The 17,020-nt window shown below is 32.2% G+C and overlaps 1 long non-coding RNA gene across 1 annotated transcript; it reads right to left on the bottom strand.

The window, feature by feature from the left end:
• Positions 1 to 201: 201 nt before the first annotated feature.
• On the bottom strand, positions 202 to 1,310 carry LOC107901199 (uncharacterized). The gene is made up of 2 exons (XR_001685173.2): positions 832 to 1,310; positions 202 to 554 (listed from the first exon to the last, which is right to left on the bottom strand). It is a non-coding gene; the product is annotated as an uncharacterized lncRNA (long non-coding RNA).
• Positions 1,311 to 17,020: the final 15,710 nt, after the last annotated feature.

A 17,020-nucleotide genomic window follows, 5' to 3' on the forward strand; every position in this document is an offset into this window, starting at 1 on the left:
AAATTATTTCAAAAATCATTGAACAATTCGAACTTTATTTAATTTGATAGAGATAAAATGTTATCATGGGCAGGTAGAGATAGTAAATGGTTACCTTGGCAGTTGGTATGCATGTTTATATATTCAGACCAATCTTACAATTCCTTGTTACTGTGACTTTACTTTGCTGATCTATATTCCTTGACATTTATAGATATGAAATGACCAATCCACAGTATGAGAATCTTTAATAGGCCCAATTTGCCCGGGCCCAAAAACATAAACACAAATAAACTAAAAAAAAAAAACAATAGCAGACTTTTTTTTAATGTTTAGTATTAAAAAGCCCAAATCTAACACCACCTAATTATCAAACCCAATAAGGCCCAAACCATTGACCCACGTACCTAGACCTAAAACATTTTCAAAACAAAACCCTAAAACAACTATCTGCCTCAGCCGCCGCTAGCCATGTACCAAGCTTTCCGCGCGTGACCAACCTCCGTACGCAGCCGAGCCATACCACGCGTCCTCTCCACGTCACCGCGCCTCCGTACGTATGCACTCCTCCGTACCTGCAAATGGGACAAAAACAGCGCAGCAAATAAAGGAAAAACATTGTATTTTTATTCTCTTTTCATCTTTGAAAATTTGGCTATAAAAGCCATCAAGATTTGTAAAAATGGATCCTTTTTTTAGGCATTTTACAGAGATTGAATACAAAAAGAAAAATACTCAAAAAAATTGAAAGGTGAATAGATTTTTTCTCTTTTCTTTTCTTCCTTTTCTGTTCTTCGCTCTTTTGTTCCCTATTCAATACGATAATAGAAGGTTAGAAAGCAAAGAGTGTACTTGGTGGTTGATCTTTTGCTCCCTCCGTCGTAATCAAAGGCGAGTGAGGAATCGGGGCCTCCAAACGTTGGTTGGCTGAGCGGCGCGAGAGAGAAAGAGAATAGATTAGGGTTTTGTTAGTTTTATTTTAGATGATTGTTTAATATCAGTTAGGTTTTTAGATTTTATGCAGATTTTTTAAACGGCGCCATCTAAAGTCTTCTTCCATGACTTCAAAACGGCAACGTGTTGGCCATACCCGAGCGGTGACCCGATCCGTGGGAAGGATCCGCGCGTCTTGAGAAATGGTTTATTTCGCATTAGGTCTTTTTTCTTTGTATTCTATTTCAAATCAGTTTCTCTTCAAGGTTTTCAAATCTTACTGCACATTTTATTCTGATTCTACTTTGATCCGCAAGCAAACGACGTTGTTTCCATCAATAAGATTAGAATCTTCAGAAGTATGCGTTTATTTGCTGTTGTGGTCCCTCAGTTTTTAAATCAAGTCCAAATTTAGTCTTTCTTTTATTTTTATTTATGTTTATTGCCTATTTAGTTTTGTTTTAATTTCAATTTAATTTTTGTTCCTCTAGTTTATTTAATTTTTGTTTTATTTTTCTTTTGATTGTGTTTCAATTTTAACTAAACTTTTATTAGTTTAATTTTAAATCAAATTAGTTCTTATTTTGACAAATTTAGTTTTTATTTCTAATATTATTGTAATATTCCAAATTAACATGTTTTAAATTTATCATACATTTTTTTCTCTTTAAAAAAGGTCCATTATATATTTTTATTTTCAAACTTGACACGATATTATTGATATATATATTTTTACAATAATCTGATATAATTTGTACATATTTCAAGTCTATTTTGAGTTTATGTATGTAATTTATTTTAAAATTTCTATGCGTAGGACATATTGTTTTTATTATTTTTATCATCTTGGCGTATCTTTTAAAATTGATGATAGATTTATCTAGTTTTAATATTGATGTTGATATTTGTATAATATGATTTAAATCATTGTTGCTATCCTTGTTTGCATTTACCTATTGCTCATGCGATTATCTTTTACATCATACATTGTCATTCAATCATATTACATTTGTTTAAAAAATGTGTTTCATTAACACTAAAATCATTTTATTCCGTAAATTCTCAAAATGCTTGGTATTCCCGATTCTCGAAAGAATTGTGCCCTAACTTACTGGGCTTCAATTTGTTTTCGATGAATTTAGATAGCCAAGTATTTCTTTTGCAATAAAACCATACGACTTCTAAATAAAGTTTTTCGAGATTTCAATTATTGGATCCTAACTCACTGGATATGACATTTTGTTACTTCGAGTTAAGGATTTTAAAATAAAGGCAATGTTTGATGTTTAGGAATTTCGAGAAATTAAACCCTAACTTATTGGATTCTAATTTCTCGTTTGACTTAAATGACCAAATAACCTTCTCAAAATACATGAATTTTAAAATTTAAAAATTAAAAGACATACTTAATTTTGACGATTGAATTGTTGCACCCTAACTCACTGAGTGTGGCAATTTATTTCCTCAATTTGGTTTATTCCAATTTAAACTTCAAAGGATCGTATTTTAAAATCTTTTCAAAATTTCGACACTAAGACATTAAACAATCAATTCGGTACCAATTTTGGGCGTCACGAGGGTGCTAATCCTTCCTCGTGCGTAACCGACTCTCGAACCAGTTTTCTCAAAATTCGTAGACCTAAAATTGTTTTTAAGGTGATCCGATCACACCTCATTAAAGATCGGTGGCGACTCCAATTTTCATTTTTTAAAAAAAAAAGTTTCGACATGAGAATATGGGGAGAATTCCAGTAAGTCCTTTTGGTTTGAAATTGGGTTCTTAATTTACTCTCCTTTCATCCATTCCTATTAATGGACAACAAACCTTGTTCTTTCCTCTTCCTTTCGTCACATTTTATTCATTTATGTAACATTACTTCCAACAACTTGTAAAAGTTTAAAGAAAGATGAAATGAAAAAATAAAAAAGAACAATATTGATAAATGAAACATGTATGCTAAAATTGGGCCAATGTACCTTTCAAGTCCCTCTTTGATAGGGATTGAATCAAATTAATCACTCTATTATTACATAGATTAATTTAATCCATGTATTATTAAAAAGAATCAAATAAAGTAGCATTTCAATAGAGCTAACATTTATGGTTTTAAAAATGACACTTATGTTTAATAGAGGTAAATATTGAACGATTTTTATGATTTTACACATGAAATGTTTTGTTTGGAATTGAATTGTAAATGAAAAATAACTTTCTTGTCATTTTTTAAATAGTAAATGTTTAGGTAAGTTCTAGTATGACATTATTTAATTCTTTTTAATAATAAAAAGATTAAATTAATCCAGTAATTAAATTCAGTTCATATAAAAAGAAGACTTCTCAATTACTCTCACCAAAATTTTTTTTAATGAAAATTAGAAGTTGTTGACTGTTAAAAATATTGGTGTTTAAAAATATCTATAGTTATTTTAACTTTAAATATGATTTTTAATTTAAAATAGTAAAAAGAAAAAAAACTAAAAATCTTTATAATTATATGTTGTTTTTATTTACTTTTCTTTATAAAATTTCACTAATTAAAATAATACCCAATTAATTACTAAACTTTGTCAATTTTTTTATATTAATATAGACTAAATATAAGTATATAACTTGAATTAATATATTTAGTATATGGGCAGTTAACAAAATAGTCACTCTGATTTCAATTTAGTCACTCAACTTTCGAAAATAACAAATCAGTTATTTTAACTATTTTTCATTACAGACGTAATGAAAAAGTGACGTGACATCCTACTGGTCAGTAGGACTAATTGCTGTTAATTGGGATGGACAGTAAAATTTCATATTAAACTAAAAGGATCTTTTAGTTTACTGGCCCATTTTAAAATTTTACTGGTCACATCAGCTAGTTAACTGGCCACGTCAGCGATCCCATTAAGCCTGTGAGGGAAAATGTTAATGAGTGACCGATTTGTCATTTTTCGATAATGTTAGTGACTGATTTATTATTTTTCGAAAGGTGAGTGACTGAATTGAAATCAGACTGACTGTTTTGTCAGCTACATCAAAGTTGAATTTACCCATAAAAAAATTAAAAGGGATTATTCATAAAATTAATGAAGTGTCACATCATAATTAATACTAGATATGATACGCTCAAGATGTGGGTGAAAATAGAATGATGTAACAAATATATTTATAAAAAATTAATATAAAAATAAATGAGACTTTGGTTGAAATGATAAAGATATTCAAAATTATAGCGTCCTAAGTTCAAATCTTATTATGTGTATATTCTTCTATTTTTAACGTAAAAGATGTAAAAAAAAATACTTTTAAAATAATATAATTTACTTTGTAAACAATGGTATTTTGTTATTATTCAACTAATTTGGTGTCTCTGATTGATTCATGACACCATTTCAATCAAGATTTTAATATATACTAGATTATAACATTTTATATTATTTGTTTTACAGATTAAAATATAGATTTTTGTTAAATGAAGAGACTTTAAAGGTTCCCCTGAAACGCAAGAAAATGTGGAAGCAATTGGTATGGTGTGAGATTTGAGAGTGTACGGTTGTAAACCAACCCAAGTATCCATAACCAGCAGTTTTACTAGCTTAGGCTAATTGAAATGCAATAGAAGAGGGTAAAGAGGCCCATGCCATTGCTGTGTTAGGTACATTACAATTTTATTCTAAATAGGGAAATTCTTTTAAATATCAAATTTTAATTGATTATTTTAAATCAAGGATGGTACCATTTTACTTGAATTCTGATTTCACCGATCAAAATTATTATTTTAATACATTTTAAAATTGTACTAAAATGACAAACATTTTAGTGTAGAATGGCGAAATTCGTGTAGCAGAGGTTGATTTCTTGTTTAGCCTGCTTCTCTGTAATAGCAGGAACCCAATATTAATTTGTTTAGGAGTCTAAAGAAAACCATAGTAGATTTTGGTGTAATAGCCCATTTAAGTGACTCTACTCAACCAAATGCAAACCCAACCATTCTTTATTCATATAAATTAAAAGCTACACTTTGTTTCATTTTATCAATTTGGGCTCATTTTATATTGCCGGGGTCGAATAAAAAAGAAGCTTCTCTGAAATGCGTTTGCCGGGAGTCGAACCGGGTCTATTGATTGGAAGGCAATTATCCTAACCGTTGGACTACAAACGCTTTATTAGTGTCTTTCAAGAGACAAATATTCATAAAGATTGCGTTTGCTTTGGGCTGCAATTATTGGATTGAAATGCAAGAAAATGAGCAAGCAATTGGTTGTGAACCAACTCAAGTATCCATATCAAGCAGTTTTACTAGCTTAGGCTAATTTAAATGCAAGAGATGAGGGGGAAAGCAGGGCCATGTGATTGCTGTCTTAGGTGGATTAGAATTGGATGACATTTTGGGTGGTTCTATAAACTTCAGTTCTAAGGATGCATAGCTAGTTTGAATAGGACACTTGTCTTGACATAGAAATCGATCATATCTAGTAATGTGCAATGTGTGATAAAGAAACATAAGATTTCAGTATGTTCATCTATCATGCAACATTAACTGCAGCTGCCAATTGCAAAAGGATATCATATTACGGAATACTCAATTGGTTGCTTAAGTGGATGCTGGACAAAGTGATAAAAGCCTTGGATTGTGATACTGTTTGAGAGAATATGCCACCAAATGTAACATTACTTTCTCATCGCTTATTTCTATATGTATTTAGCAATGCCAAAACTTATTACAACTACAAAAAAACTTATCCTTGCATCAAGTTCTATCCCAAAATGTCTTTCACAATACAAAATTTGTTTTTAATTATATAAATTACCAAATATAGTTATTTTATTAATGAATTAATTTAATCGTTTTAATAACTACAAATTTTGTTACAAAACATTTAACACAAGCCAAAACCATTACGTAACAACAAGTATTGGTTGAAAACCAATCGAAACGTTATAATTTAAACATCAAATCCTTTAATTGTTTGTGTATTAAATTATGCAACTACTAAATATTATTGCTTAAAATTTATTTTAATAATCATAAAATATGGTTTTCAAATATTTTATATAACAATAATACAATGATTGTGTCCAAGTGTAATAATTTCATCATATTTGATGAATTAATAAAATGATAAAATTGATTCTTTGTAGAAATATACAAATATCAATGCCGATATGTCCTCAATTGTTACATGTATAAGAAAATATGATTAATTAATTACCTACGATAAACTAATAAGAAGTTGCATCACAAATATTATTTTGAATTTTGGAAGAAAATTTTCATAGTTCAAGGGGTTACGAGGAGCAAGTAACTTATGCGAAAACTATTATATTGTTTAAAATCCCCACAAGGAGATAGTTGTGTTGGCTACTGAAGTGAGCTAAGTAAATATATAGATGTGTTAGTCCGGCCTGAAAGGACATTAAACTAAACCAAAGATAAATTAATCTTAAATCCATATATAGATTAATTCTCTTAAGACATTCATTATGTGCTTACTTTAATCTTGAGCAAGTGAATAAACTATATATGAATAACTTGTATACTTTAATGTATTAATAATCAATGCGCCTCGAAGTAGAAAGAAAAAAATTGGAGCTACTTATGTTCCAAAAAGTAATCAAACTTGATGAATGAATAACATAAAAAAAGATCTAGAGTGCGATAACACATATGACAAATATATCATTAGATGGAGCTAATAATGATCAAAAACAACTTAACAATTTAGATGTATTTTGAGATTATAAGTAATATTAACTTCTTGTTATAAGAAAGATTGTTGAATCAATCTTTTACTTTTAATGTGATTTAATTACACCCAATCTATGATGCCGCTGAGGTTGGTGAGAAATAAACGAGTGATGGTTGTCTATTTAAAGGAAACTTGAAAGTTAAAAGTCATCTTGGCTGATCCAACCAACAACAAGATGGAGTTTTGGGATCTAAGTTGTTCGATTGGAGATGATTATGGTTGGAACTTGGAATGCCATACAAGTTAAATGGTTAGCCACTTCCATATTCTAAGACTAGCTTTTAATTTGCCCTTATGACTTATATTTTCCCTTTCCAGGACTACTTTCTACTGCAAATGTGGGCAAATGTAGGACTTAGAAGGCAAGAAACTGCTTGGCTTGAGCTTTAAGATAATCATTAAATATACATTATATCAGCTATTTTCACCTTTTGGGTGATGAGCAACGAGGACTCAGTATATTAAAGTGAAGACAGTTCGGCAGTATCTTTCTTAGCGCACTAAGAACACTCATATTGAATTGATTATCATTGGAGTGAGACTGAGACCAAGACCTGTCGACTTAACCACCTTAAAACACATAAAGTGTCATCATGAATGAAGCAAAGTTTAGGTGAACTGTATTTAGGTCAACTGGATATTCATCATGGTAACATAAAGCTAGCCATGGCCTGTAAAATATTAGGTGAGATCTAGTGGAATAAATTACTCTCTATCGGTTAAAACTCCATTAATGGGACGACTTTGAGAACACAGGGCAGGGACCTCAAAGTAATTTATGCAAGCTGCCAATGGCCGAAGGGGTTAAGGCTCCTTTCTTTCTAATGATTTTGTAGGTATCGAAATTCAATTTATTTTCTTGTGTACGGTTGTGGCTCTAAAATATCATTATTATCTTAATCATGTTGTTTTCCATTGATCCTTCAAACCTATTTAAAACTTAAAAACACTCATGAGTGATGACCCACATGACAGGGTCAGGGTATTAAAAAATTTTCCAGTTTGGCTTGAAATGAAATAAAGAAAGCAGCCTGGTTTAGGGTCGAAATTAGAAGACTAAACAGAGGTTAGGTCAAACGTTAAAACCAGATTAATATGCTTGTGGGTTACCAAAGAGTCTATTTTGAGTCGGTTCGACCATTTTCGGTGCACCCAATTCCAAAACTTGCTTTCCACAAAATCGCACGTGCTTCTCCTCTTTAATTTAGGTATCCCGCACTACTTGGCATTTTCACTATTTTCGCCATGTCTTTTACGTTCATCAAAATATGTATATACTAATATGTAAAGTTTTAATTAAGTCGAGTTTTAATTTTTTTTAAAAGAAAATGCTATTTTGAAGGTATTTTTATTTTTTTATGTTTTTATATAAAAGTAGAAAATATATATACATTATGAGATTTGAATCCAAAACATCATAAATTTTATTTTCTCAATTTTACCATCTCAACTAACGACACATTTAGTATCTACTAAAAACTCTATCACATACATATACGTGTAGAAACCATGTATTTAGAATACAAATTTGTGTGCATAATAAAATTAAAATGTATAAAAAATTAAATTAAATTAAAGTTTTGGTTGGGTAGTAAATTTAATGTTTTAATATGCAATTAGGGTGAGTTCAAATCCCACAATATTCATTTTCTAAAAAAAATAAAAAAACTAAAATACCATCAAATTATATAAATAATTCTGAATATGAAAAGATATTTTTGTCATTTCCCTAATCAAGTTGATGCCCAGTTGACTCAATCAGGATATATCATGTGTTCTATAAGGTGAAACTTGTCACACCCTTAACACATTTGTGGAGTACAAAAAACTCAAGAAGTTATACATCAAATCACCCTTGTTCAAATTGGTACCTTTGTACTAGATCATATCAAAGGTCCTCATTAATCATCTCAAAAAAGTTCTTCCCAGCCTCATCTCTTGCTACCAAAATGTGTCTGTTCCTAGTTGCCTCATCTCAAATAATATTATCATGGCTAGTGAAATTCTTCACACTACCAAAAGGAACACAAATGGTAAAGGATTTCTTACGGCCTTTAAAATTGACACGAGTAAAGCACTTAATAGGAAATTAGAATTCCCTTAAAATTGTTCTTGAAGTTACGGGCTTCAACTAACAATTGATTAACTTATTCCACTAGTGTGTGTCCACAGTTTCTTACCAAATCCTTATCAATGATTCTTTCACTAAATGTTTTAATCTAGTCAGAGGACTACGATAGGGGGATCCTCTCTCCCCATTGCACGATGGAAGCTCCAACCACCAATTGAAGACATTCATCATCTCCTCCACTCGATTTCCATCCAACAATAGGTCACATGCAATTGGCAATTCAGAAAAGAGATTAAACAATAAACAACTTGTTCTTTCAAAGTCTTTATTAGCTTCTCTTGACTCTAATCTTATTTCTTGCAAATGTATCACAAAAATGATACATGGTGTTAACTTTTTTCATGTTATCCAATTAATATTTAACACGCTGTGACGATGTTGTCATAATAATGTTATCATCTGAAAATTATAAAAAAAATTTTAAAATAAAAATATACAATTAAAATTTTTAAAAAAATACTTTTATAATGTTTCATAAAAATAAAAAAATTCCATTTTTTATATATTTTCATATAATTTATAAAAAATATATTTTATATAAAAAATTATAAAAAAAAATAAAACTTTAAATAAAAAATCAAATTCATGAAATAATTCGTTCAGTGATGTAAAATTTTGTATAATTTTTACTAAATTATAACTTTTTGCAGAAAATATTTTTTTAGAATATTTTATATTTTTTATATTTTTATTTTTTAGATAATAACATTACAATGATACCATTATTAACACGAATTAATTCATGCACAATTTTATGTAAAAAAATCTAATATAAATACTAATTTGAAAAATATATATAAACACAAAATAAATATCGAAATCAAATAGTATTTGGAGATGGCGAATAGGCATGTGCAAGAGGTTGCGCGTGACGTGCACCATCGAATAAGATGGTATGTTACACGAGGCTGTATAAAACGTGACGGATGCATGCAAACATCTATATGAAGACATACACCAAAAGCCAAACATAGTGGAAAGCAAAATACCAAACACTTTCATTTTTCAAACCCAAACCAGCCAAACCCCGTATCCATTTTTCACCTTTTGCCCGCTGCAGGAGACTACGCTTTCCAATTTTTATTTAAATTTATTCCACTGTATTTTTAAATTTAAAATAAATATTTATTTATTCATTAAACCACTCGATTAAGTTTGTTGGTATACATTTAACCAAACAAAAAAGTTTGTTTGTATACTAGAAATTTAAATTTCTTTTTGGTGAAAATAAAGTAAAACATTACAAAATACTAAAAAAAAAAACACACAAGAGAAATTTCATATAACTATAAGACCTCCTCCCTACCAAAGGCCAATTTAGTGATACTATCAGCTTCCATGTTTTCTTTTCTAGGAACATATTCAATTGACCAATCTTCCTCATTTTGCAAAATTTGTAAAATACGCCTAATTAACGTAGAATTAGACTCATTCGACAAAAACTCTTTGATAGCTCCAATAACTTCCAAATTATCAGTCTGCATCATAACTCTATCTTGTTGTCTTGCTTGTACCAATGTGCGGTTGAAGCCAAGTATCCATTCGCCATTATGATCTCTAAATACTCCACCAACAGCAACGCAACCTGTATCGATTTTGATAGATCTATCGGATCTTATGTAAATCCACCTTTTTGATCCACCATCTCCACTCTTGAGATAAGTCTCATAGAACTCCCTCCTTTGCAAACAAAAAAGTATTGGTTAGCCCAACTATGCGCACCTTTGACAATTTCCCTGCACTCCATGGCTCCTCTTGAAAGGTGCAAATATTTCGATTCTTCCATATCCGCCAAGCAACAAGGCCAAAGAAGTAAGACCACTTGACATTCCTCCCGGTTATATAGAGTCAATTTTCTAAGTTAGATTCAAGCCACTCCTACAAATTGCCTAAAAAGAAAAAAGATACCTTATTGGGTGGGATGATCCGGGACCATACATTTTTCGTTGCAACATAATCCCTTATAGCATGTAAAACATCATCCGTTTCATGGCCACAGATAAGACATCTTCCGTCGCTGTCCACGCCACACCTTAGTTGCTTTACTTGAGTAAGCAGCCGCTATTTGAGAACCAGCCAGAGAAAAACCTGAACCCTTTGAGGACCCTTAACCTTCCATGGAAACTTCTAAGCTTCCTTCCTAGGATTCCATGAACTCTCCTTAATCTTACGATAAGCACTTTTAGTAGAGAAACAGCCTGATGAGGTTCCCAACCAAGCTAATCTGTCAGGCCCTACTAAAATGTGTGGAGGTGGAATGCTAGTAATGCGTCTAACTAATTATTCTGATAACTAAACCTGAAAAAGTTCCAAATTCCACATTCCGTCATCTGTAGTCATCACTTTTAGGCAACAATCCATGATAATATTGGCACTTGTTGGGATAAGACTAATTAGTGGTCTAATCTTCGGAATCCAGCTATCCCTCCAACACCTAATGATGTTACCATCTCCAACAGATCAAAATATATTTTCTCTAAGCAAAAGTCATACCTTAGATAGAGCTCTCCAAAGGAATAAACAATTACTACGAGAGATACTGAAGGGTAAACCATCTTTCAGTTATCGAATCCCAAGCCCTCCACAAGTCTTTGGTTGACAAATCGAGTCCCAACTAACAAGAGCCATTTTTTTACTCCCTTCGGTCGATCCTCATATAAACTGTCTAACAATACTCTCAATTTCGTCTTATATTTCTTGCGATATCCTTAAGGACTGCATGAAATAGCTAGGAATTATGAGGACCAATTGTGCTAAAGTAACTCTGCCAGCTAAAGATAGTTGCCTAGCATCTCACTTTTGTAACTTGATTTGACATTTTCCATCACGAACTTTAAAGAACTAATGGTCACCCTTTCATGAAAAAAGGGAACTCTCAAATACGAACCCAAATTATGGACTATACGAAATCTAAGCATGTCACACAAGTGACCTGTCAAATCATCCTCCACTCATTTAGAAAAGAAAATGTTCATCTTATGAGCATTCACCCGGTGTCTAGAAAAACCACAGAATGAACCTAACAGATCTTTAATTAAATTAGCTCAGTTCACATTAGCTTTCCTAAAGATAACAAGATCTTCAGCAAAAAATAAGCGAGAGAGTGACGGTCCTAACATGGATAATCGAATGAGAGACCAGAGACCAAAGCTTCTAGATGAATTAATACTCTAACCCAACCATTCCATGCAAAGAACAAAAAGATATGGAGACAAAGGACACCCCTTACGAATGTCCCTAACTAGATTAAAATTTTTGAATAGGCGTCCTATTTCAAAGAATTTGCATAGTTGAGCTTGTGATGGCTGACATAATGACATTTCTAAGGACATCAGAAATGTTTTCCACTTGGAGGTAGGCATCTATAAATTTCCAACTGACCCAGTTATAGGATTTCTCCAAATCAATCTTAATAGCTATCTTTTTTTTTGTCTGTTTGCTTCGCATTGAGTGGATGACTTCTTGGGCCACTATAATGTTGTCTGTGATGCTCCTTCCAGCAATAAAACTGCTTGCTCTGGCTCTATAATTCTGGGTAAAACCACATTAAATCTATTTGCAATAATCTTCATGATCAATTTTTAGAGAACTAAACATAAACTTATTGGGCGAAACTGTGTAAAGCTTTCAAAATTGCGAACCTTAGGTATAAGCACAAGTAAGGTATTATTAAGCTTCCTATCAATAACCTGCCTATCAAAGATTTTCCTGACCCGTTCACAAATAGCACCCATAATCAACTTTCATTGACTCTAAAAAAAGAGTGCATGATACCCATCACTGCCTTGCATTTTCAAAGTAGTTATGTTACACATGGCAACCTTTATCTCTTCATTAGAAATTGCTTTGGAAAAGAACTAGCTGGTAAAGGTGCCGTGGATTCCAGAAGCTCACCATAGAATTTTTGAAAAAACCTGACTGCCTCAGACAAGAGTTGCTCATCCTCAAAAATTCATTCACCCTCTTTATTTTTCAAAGCTAAAATTTTGTTGTGATTTCTTCTCTGAATCGTGTGGGCATGAAAAAATTTAGTGTTTTGATTTCCAGATTACAACCAATCACACCTAGCTTTTTGCTTCCAAAACAGCTCTTCATGATGTAGAACATACTCTAATTCCTCTCGTATCTGGTTCTCTATATTACTTAAATGCACAGAATCAGATCTTTCTAAAACTCTTTGAACATTAGATAATCTCTGCTTCAAATTCCTCTTACCAACCCCAATAAAACCATACACAGAATGATTCCAAACTTTAATGTCATCAGTAAAAAATTTCAAAGATTCAGCCATATTACCTTTAAAGCACCATTTCTCCTTAACAAAAGTCAAAAATTTAGGATGATCAACCCAACCAGCTAGGAACCTAAAAGGGTGGCCTTTAGGCAAGTAAACTTCCAGCTTAAGAGATAGTAGCAAAAGTCTATGATCTGACTTAATTATCGGAAGGTGAATGACGAAGCAACTTGAGAATGATCACATCCAAGCATCATTACCAATTGCCCTATCAAGTTTTTCAAAAAGCCCACCTCGATGCCATGTAAAAAGGGGCCCCCTAAAACCCAAATCCTGCAAGTTAGACGTCTCAAGGAAATCATTAAAAAGAGGACAACCTTTCCTAACTGAACACCCTCCTTTCTTATCATTAAAAGAAAGAAGTGTATTAAAATCGCCAATAACCATCCAATGAATGTTGTCGGTCGAGATAACGAATATGTAGAGGCTCAATTTTGTCTGGCCTAACAAAAAACAAAGTCCATTAACTAAAAGTTCATTTACAAACCCCAATGACTCACACAAACCCAATCTGTTAAGCCATCTAACCTAACCCTCAAAGCCCAAACACCCAAAGCCCAATAGCTCAATAGCCTAAAACCTAAACAGAAAAAAGAAAATCCTAGAACCCTAAACTCCATTCACGCTGCAGCCTCGCCACATCAGCAGGCGTGTCATTCGAGGTCTGCCCCCCTCCTTTCACTAAAATTGCAAATCATGGCTCCTCATCGCCGTTTACCTTGCCACGAACACCTGCAAAAAAAAAAAAGAAAAAAGACAAGAAAAGGTAAAAGAACATATAGCAGAGACAAAAATAAAAAAGAAAAAATAAAATAGAATGATGTAATCATTTTGGCTATAAAAGCCAAACAGACTCGCTATAAACAAAAAAAAAGAAATCGAATATAAAAAACAACGAAGTTAAAAAAAAGACAGTTTATTTTATTTACTTTTTTATTTCAAAAAAATAAGAATAAAAACAAATTTTAAATTTTTACCTTTTAAGAGTCGTCGTCGAGAACCACCTCCAATTTGAGAAGCCTCGGAACCCTTCTGAGTTCCGTTGAGGGCCTTGTTGGAGAGGGAAGAAATCAAATGGTTTCTTCTTTTTTTTTTCACTGATCTCGACCTTTTTTGGATGTTTTATCCCTAGATCTAACTTTAAGGTTTCGAAAAGATTTTTAAAAAACGTCTTTATCATTTTTCGACCACTAGAGGCGGTGGTCACCGGTGCAGATAATCGGTGGCTGTAGCGGTGTGCGGCAACCTTGTGGCCGAAGAAGGAGAGGGGATTTGAGAGGAAAAAAAGGAAACGGAATAGCCTTTTTTTAAATAATAAAAATATTTTTTTTAACATTTTAACTTATATAAACCCCTCAAAACGATATCAGTTTGGGCTTGGCTTCAGACACCCAAAACGATGTCGTTTCAAGCCTGACCCAAATATTCAACCTGACCCCCTAGGATCCTCGTGTTTTCGCATGGAAGGGCTAATTTCTATTTTGGTCCTTTCGCTTTTTTGCTCCTTTTTAGTTTTGTCCTATTTTATTTTTATTTTCTTTATTTTTACCCTTTTTATTTTATTCTTGTGCAATTTAGTCCCTTGACCCACTGTGGACCCACTAAGGGAATGACACATGTAAATGTGGTTGGGATAATGGTGAATCTTATCTCCTGAAGTTGCAGTGGAGTAAGATGAAGCTACAAATCTTATACCCCTAAAGTTGCAGTGGGTCAGAATAAACTACAACAATAAATCTTATCTACTTGAAGTTGCAATGGAGAAAGTCGAAACTGTGACACTAAAGCCTGTCTTCCTAAAGTTGTAGCGAAGTGGATATATTGGAGTAGAGTAACCAATGAATTGAAAAGTGAGTTACTTGAAAAAGAGAAGCACCAGAGAAGTAGAGATGAAATAGGACTAGATAAAATTAGTCCTTTTTAAAGTCTTTGCTCCCTTCCCATTACACGACAATGAGCAAAGAGGGGCAACAGTATAGGCCCAATTTTGTCCGGCCCAACAAAACAACAAAGTCCATTAACTAAAAGTCCATTTACAAAGCCAAATGACCCACACAAACCCGATCTGTTAACCCATCTAACCTAACCCTAAAAGCCCAAACACCCAAAGCCCAACAGCCCAAAACCTAAACAAAAAAAAACCTTAGAACCCTAAACTCCATTCGCGCCGCAGCCTCACCATGTTAACAGGCGTGCCACCCAAGGTCTCCCCCTCCTTTCACCGAAATGGCAAAGCGCGGCTCCTTAATGCCGTTAACCTTGCCACGAACACTTGTAAAAAAAAAAGACAAGAAAAGGCAGAAGAACAAAAAGCAGATACAAAAATAAAATAGAGAAAACAAAATAGAATATTGTAATCACTTTGGCTATAAAAGCCAACAGACTTGTTGTAAACAAAAAAAGAAATCGAATACAAAAAAAAACAACGAAGTTAAAAACAAAAAAAAAAGGTAGTTCATTTTTTTTTATTTCGAAAAAATAAGAATAAAAACAAAGTTTAAATTTTTACTTGTTAAGAGCCGTCGTCGAGAACCACCTTCGATTTGAGAAGCCTCGGAACCCTTAAGGGTTCCGTTGATGGCCTCGTCGAAGAGGGAAAAAATCGAATAATTTTTTTTCCTTTTTATTTTTCATCGATCTCAGCCTTTTTTGAGTGTTTTATCCCTAGATCTAACTCTAGGATTTCGAAAGGATTTTAAAAAAAGTTTTTTTTTTATTTTCTAACCACCGAAGGTGATGGTCACTGGCGCCGATGATCAGTGGTCGTGGCGGTGTGTAGCAGCCTTGTGGCTAGAGGGGGAAAGGGGATTTGAGAGAAAAAAAAAGAAATGGAATAGTTTTTTTTTAAATTGATAAAAATTATTTTTTTAAACATTTTAACGTATATAGACTCCTCAAAACGACGTCATTTTGGGCTTGGCTTTAGACACCCAAAACGAAGTCGTTTCAAGCTTGACCCGAATATCCAACCCAACCCCCCTAAGATTGGTCCCTCTGTATTTTTGCTCCTTTTTAATTTCGTCCTATTTCATTTTTATTTGCTTTAATTTTATGCCTTTTATTTTATTCTTGTGCAATTTAGCCCCTTGACCCACTGTGGACCCACTGAGGGAGTGACACGTGTAAATGTGGCTGGGATAATTATCTTCTAAGTCTCTGTACTTTTCTATCTCATTTAATCCTTTATTTTTTGGTTCCTTATAATTTAGGCTTTTAATTTTGTTATATTTTTAATTTAGTCCTTTATTTCCTTTTTCTTTATTTTTTTTTTGCAGTTCACGCTTTAAATTCTGTTTAAATTTTAATTCAATCCTTTATTCATTAAAGTTAGCCCCTTTATTTCCTTTTTTTAAATTTTGAGCATTTACAATTTATGCTATTTACATTTTTCCAATGAATTTCCCGATTATTTTATATTGGTCATTCATTTTTAATTATTGATACTATTGATATTATCAAGTGATTATCATTGCTAATATTATTTTTGTTAAAATTTTCCCAAATATCAATATTTTATATAATTATAGTATTATCAGACTTTTTTAAATCATTTCATTATTATTATCTACTGGGCGTCGAAACTACCAAAAATAATTCCTACAAAAATAACTCTAAATAGTAGTAAAGAGTGATAGTAGGGTCGAGTCTACAGGGATTGATATTATAATCAACTTTCACGTTTAACTTTTGATTAGAATTTCTATCGTGTCGTGTCAATAGTCGTGCCCACGACTCCAAACGGAACTGCTGAAAAATAAACATACAAATTAGGGGAGTTTTGAAATGTTTAGAAATTAAATAATTGAAACAACATAAATAAATAATTAAATAAATTGGAAATTAAATTAAATTGAAAATTAAATTCAGATTTTGTAATCAGAGATAATAAGCCTTAGCCCTAGACTCGGTCGATTCTAGATTTAGAATCGATCCTCGAAAAT

This window comes from Gossypium hirsutum, chromosome D06 (genome assembly GCF_007990345.1).
Source record: "Gossypium hirsutum isolate 1008001.06 chromosome D06, Gossypium_hirsutum_v2.1, whole genome shotgun sequence".
NCBI lineage: Eukaryota > Viridiplantae > Streptophyta > Magnoliopsida > Malvales > Malvaceae > Gossypium > Gossypium hirsutum.